Below are 6,010 nucleotides of genomic sequence, written 5' to 3'. Positions count from 1 at the left end.
AACTGTTACAAAGATCTCAAACAAAATTGATAACGCAGTCATTATAAATGATCAATATAGGACTGTATATGTTTTGACCTGTTGGGTCTTCCGCACTGATCATAAAAACAAAACATTATTATTAAAGACACAGATTATTTCAGACCTCCAATCGCATTTGACAAAGTCATATTTTGTATTGTTGAAAGCTTTCACAGCTGGAATCAACTGGTTGTTGTGGGTTTTCCAGGCTTTGTAGCTGTGTTCTGGTAGTTTTTGCCCCTAATATTTGCCCGCTGCGCTGTACCATGGAGAGAAACACATCTCATCGTGACGTGTCTTTGAAGATGCCAGCTGTGACGAATGCACTTATCCTGCATTCAGGTTACAGGGTGGAACCGTCCCAGAAAGAGTTAAGCCCTGGCCAGCCCTGATTGGCCAGAGAAAAATAGGCAGAGACTATATATACTGTCAGCGAGAGTGCCGAGGGGTTCTTTCTGGGAGTCTTTTGACTTTTTGGCTCGGTGTGAGCTTGTGTGCCCTTGGGTACTTTTTGGTAGCTGCGTGAGGAGAATCTGCCAGATCTCTCACGGCTGTTGATTAGGAATAGCAGAGGAAGCTATTCAGTCACCTAAAACCCTGGGTTTGGAGGCAAGTGTCCGCCCTCAGGTGTTTTGTTTTGTGTTTGTGAGGGAAACCTCTGTAAAGTTTAAAAGTCTGTAGGTCTGTCCTCCACATTTAGCACCAGTCTTGGGAGGCCCAGTTCCTGTGGCAGAGAAGCCAGATTTTGGGAGTGTGGGAGAGGGAGGCTGTTATTCCTGAATCCCACTGGGCGTAGACTGGGTGTTTTATTTTTGTGGTGAGGAACAGCGGACTGAAAACTTTATTTTAAGAGGGAGTGTGAAACCTCCAAAGAAACATCTTTGTGGAACATCTTTGTCTAAAGTGAAAAATCTTAAGGAAAGCGACACCTGCGAGTGTCCATTCTGTAACTTAAGTGAACTGACTCTGCAACCGTTAAGCTTAAGAAACAAACTGACTCTGCAACCGTTAAGCTTAAAACAAACTCTCTCTGAAACCAACACACTTATTTCCTCTCCAGTTTACCTGAGAAGCCTCTGTTAAAGCCAGAAATAAAAGTTTTACGTTTTGATCATTTTAAAACCCGTTCCAGTCTTTTATTTTTCAGTCTGTGTCTGTGTTCCCCAAACAAAAAAAGGTGGTGTCCGTTGAAAATCAGTTTTTGTGGGCTTTAATTTATATTGGTGGCAGCGAAGAACAAAACAACTGAAATAATAGGAAGGGTTCCTTAAAACCAACTACCGGGGATCCTTCCTATATAGTGCTTCATGTTATACCAGCCATAGATGTGGGTGAAATTGTAGGAGCAAAAGCTACTATACCACTGCTGCATAGCCTGGAAAACCCACAACGAAATATAGTTTTGCTACAGAAACTATATCTCTCTCAAGTTACAGTTTCCTGTGCACAGCTAGGTGATACCAGTGATGCATACAGTACTTAGTAAATACCATTAAGAAGATATTTTAGAGGAAAGGAGGGGAATCTACCACTCTAGTCCCTGCCCCCATTGCAGTTGTTTGATGAATCTTGGACTTTTTGCCCCCCCCTATTTTATTTCTCCCTTCCCAGAATCTTGGATGTTGCAATTGCAACATTCAAGATGCCCAGCAGGTTTGGAAATGCCCTTTTCCTTTTCTTATCACATCAAACACAGGCAGAGAGAATAGCAAGTCTCCAGGAACAGAAAGGAGGGGGCAGAAATCAACCAAGCCTTCCTTTCCTCCTTCCTTAGTCTGGCTGTAACTTTTATCACAGCTGCAGGAAGGGGAGAAAAAGCGGGAAAATGCATGTCTCTCCATTTTTTGGTACGAGCACATAGCAGCAGCCAGCTGCACAGTGCACACCAGAGTTAAGTGGTTTAGACAGAAAAGGAGGAATTACCCTCAGGCTGTGATGGGGCCTGTTTCAAACATGATGTTGCAGAGGCAAAGTAGCTCACCTGTGAGACATCAAACTCACACAGCAAACACCCACATGGGCAGCAGATCTCTGGGAGGATAAAAGACATGCTACAGCTTTTCACCAATAGTAACCCACGTTAAACAAGATGTTGTGTGAATAGAAATCTCAGGTGTTCTCACCTTGCCAGAGGGATGGGACCAAAAGTCAAGATGGAGAAAAACCCGAGATTGTCATTTGTGTACTTTTATATTAAAAGTGAATGTGAAGAGCTGCTTAGGTTTGTATTTTGAGCTTTGAGAATACAAGGTTTGGTGGTACCCAGCTTTCAAAAGCAATATGTTTCGAGAGACAGGTGGAGAGGGTTATTTTTTTCAACCTGTGTGGTCTGGTACTCCAGTCCCTTTAAAACTGAAAGGAACTGGAGAAAGCCATCTAGTGTGAGATTCAATGAGATTCAAACACACAGCATTCAGGGGCCTTTACCGCTCAGACATCGCCTCACAGCTTTTATCACCAAGGCTTCCCTTACTTTAAATCCTTACACAGGGAAATTGCCTGCAGGCTTTCCTAGATAGCCTGCAGGCAATTTCCTCTTGCTCCACAGCAGCAAACATTTCATGTCTGATTGATAATAATACCTCATTTCACCATGATTTGTGGGGCTTATTTACATAATGAAGGTGAGGAGATGTGTTTGTTTGCCTGAATCCTTCAGAATTACTTGGATGGAGGTAACAGCCTCTATCCTACTTGTGCAGGAAGACCCTTGGAAGGAGCTCAGGGAAACAAGGCAAGAGACTTGTTGCATCAGAAAAAAACCTGATGAAATAAGCTAATTAGGCCACTTTCAGTAGCCCTAAAGTCTCCAGTTCACAAATGAAAAACTAATTAGGCCAGTATCAGTAGCCTTAAAGTCTCAGGTTCACATCTGGTGTTTATAGGACTGAACTTGCAGTCTGAACTTGCTAAAAGTAGGGGATGACACTTTTGTACCCATGAATCTAAACATAAAAATGAGACAGCCTGTTAATCTTACTGGGCTCAATTCAACCATATTAGTAAGCAGCAAGATATGTAACAATTTTTTTTCTATTTCATCATGATGCTACATCGTGAAGAAAAAAATTGTAGTTTAAAAGTTCTCGTAAACTAAAATCCACTTGGTCCAATAGAAAGTATTTGTTTTGCATTTCTCATTAGTGTTAATTTAGTTACCTTCTAGTGTACTTCAACCAATGTATATAACACTTAATATTATAGGCAATCATTCTTCTAAAACTCATTTATTTGGTGATCCTCTGTTGTTACTAATTATTTAACAATATCCCAAATCCATTATTTTATCTTCTCAAAGAAAAAGGCCAGTTGAAACCAAACACTATATTACTTTCGAAGGCTTTCACAGCTGGATTCAACTGGTTCTGGTGGGTTTTCCGGGCTGTGTGGCTGTGGACAGAGTGTGTAACAGACTTCCCTCTGTGATACACCTCTGAAGATGCCAGCCACAGATGCAGGCGAAACGTTAGAAACAAGATCCACCAGACCACAGCCACACAGCCCGGAAAACCCACCAGAACCAACTTTATTATTTATTGATCTATTGAACAGAGTAAGCATAACTGCATGTCCTTCCTGTGTGGATGTGCCTTTCTCTGTGTGTTTGCCTCTCTGTTTTGTCAGTCCAAACCTGGATTTTTTAAGCAAGTCTGGGTTAATTGAATTAAAAGAAAGATCAGTATTTTGCTTTGAAGGAAGACTTGCCATCTCAGGTTATATATTAATGTTAATTTGTCCTGTAGTGGAGCTGAAAAGGTTTATATCTTTCATTTGCACTCTGCTTTTTTCACAGACTCAAAGATATGAATCCAAAGTATCACCAGTCTCATAATGCTACTTAAGTGTTCTATGGATTGTGATATTCTTTTCAAAAACCTGGTTCTGGGTTAGGCAGGCATGGAGAAACTCTTCTAGTTCTTTTCCATAATCTTACACAAATAATGGCACTAGAATCAACAAGGCCGTAATTGCGATAGGGGGCAGGGCACATGGTGGGCTCAGAAGCGAGCATGTGTGCCCTGGGCCGGCTGGGCGGCTGAGCCTCACCCGGCCTTATGGCGTGTGATGCACGAGGGTAAGGGGTAGAGCACGCTCCCTATATATTAGGCGGCACGTGGTTGCTCTGGCCTCTTTCGACGCCTAGATCAAACTGACCCACCCTCCCTCCCTTTTGGGTAAGGTTTTCTTTTGCTGCTCAATTCCTCGCAGCCTTGCCGCTTTGGGCAGAGAAGCGCATCTTTATGGGGAGGACCAGCTTGCGTGCCAGACCTCCCTGCAGTTGGGAGCCTCCATAAGAGGCTTGGGGTGGGGGGGGGCTCATGGCACATGCTGCGGAGGCCTCTGCAATTGAGCCCAACACCCCAGCAGAAAGGGGGCCACAGTGGGCGGGCACCAGGTGGCCCAGTGCCTTATTTGTTCCCCAATATGGATTGGGGATGGTGTCGGGGTCAGCCAGGGGTGCTGACCAGCTGCTAAACGATGCGCTCCTCTTGCTTGCCCAGCTTCTGCCTCAATAAAAAGGGCTGCGGCCAAATTTAATTCCAAGACACGTCCTGTGGTTATTTACCAGGTGGGAATCTCTGTGCATCTGGGCGCAATTGCTTTACTGGGGGCTTTGAAAATCTTTTACTTCTCTCCTCCTTGCCTCCATGAAGTTTTACTCCACTCAAGCTTGTGAATATTGGTTTGTTTTGCTAAATTGCTGTGCTGTGGTTTTGGATTCAGTCTCCAGGGGTAGCTTCCTTCTGGTGCATTTGCATTGTTGATAGTCTTTATAACAAGGCAGCCTCCCACAATGTATTTCTGATTTCGAGCCAATTTGTCAAATGTTATCCAAAGGTTAAGGGAAGGTTTTCTAAATCCCTTTTAAAAATGTCCTTCCATTCTTTCTGCACAGAAATGTTAAGTGCCTCAGTTTCTGGGAAGACAAGCAATTAATGAAGCGCAGTTTGAGCCTGTGAATGTTTTGTGAGTAGCATCTGCCTTTAGAAACAGCCAAGTGAGAGTATAAATAGGTGATCTCACACACACACACTCTAGCTGTTTGGGAGTCATCTCATTTTTAATGTGTGTCAAGCAAATGGTAGCTATATACATACATTAGTTACACTCCCAATATAAAATGTGTTCACCTAACTCATGAAAAAAAGTTACAGCTACATAATAATGTCAGAGTGAGTAAAAGAGGCTGAAATGAACTAGCAGTTCTGAATGTAAAGCATCCAACATATCTGAATATGGAAAATTCATGGAATTAGTGCTAAGGATTGATTATCTGCCTCTTCCTTGAGACAAGGAAGGCATAAATAGGTTAGCCACACTTGAAGCAGCCAATAAGGTAACATGATTTTCCACTTATATTGAGGCCACGCCTCCACCACGCAACCTTTTCTGCTGGTTGCTGAGAAGGATGACTGGTGCCTTCATTGATTCCAAGCAGTTACAGCTGAGTTTGTGAGATTGGGAGAGACCTTTTTAGCAGACGCTACCAGAGATGTTAGATATGCTCATCACAGAATTAGGGTCTCAGGCTATATTAAGGCAGATGCCGATGTCTGGCTTAACTTCCTTCAGGAATGTAACATTACCTTTTTGGAGGAAGCATTAGCTACCTGGGCATAACTTTCAGATGCAGCCAGATGCTGCAAGGGCACATGGCTTTGGAATTTATTTCCAGGATTCCTGGTGCGCCTAGGGTTGGCTTGTGTACTTAGGGACCTTACCTTCCTAGAGCTTTTCCTCGTAGTTATAGCAGTGTTTTAAGGAATTCAATAGTTTTGTTTTGGTATGGTAATAGTGCAAGTAGTGCAGGTTACTGGTAAACATGTTACATGAATTAGTCTGGTATGTTGCTTTTTATTGGGAGAAAAATAGTGGGGAACAGATCAGAGTGGCCTACAATCCCCTTCCCATCCCCACAACAGACACCTTGTGAGATAGATGGGGCTGAGAAAGTTCACAGAGGACTGTGACTAGTTCAAGGTCACTC

Source organism: Sphaerodactylus townsendi, linkage group LG03 (genome assembly GCF_021028975.2).
Source record: "Sphaerodactylus townsendi isolate TG3544 linkage group LG03, MPM_Stown_v2.3, whole genome shotgun sequence".
NCBI classification, from domain to species: domain Eukaryota; kingdom Metazoa; phylum Chordata; class Lepidosauria; order Squamata; family Sphaerodactylidae; genus Sphaerodactylus; species Sphaerodactylus townsendi.
This window is presented reverse-complemented; position numbering follows the sequence as displayed.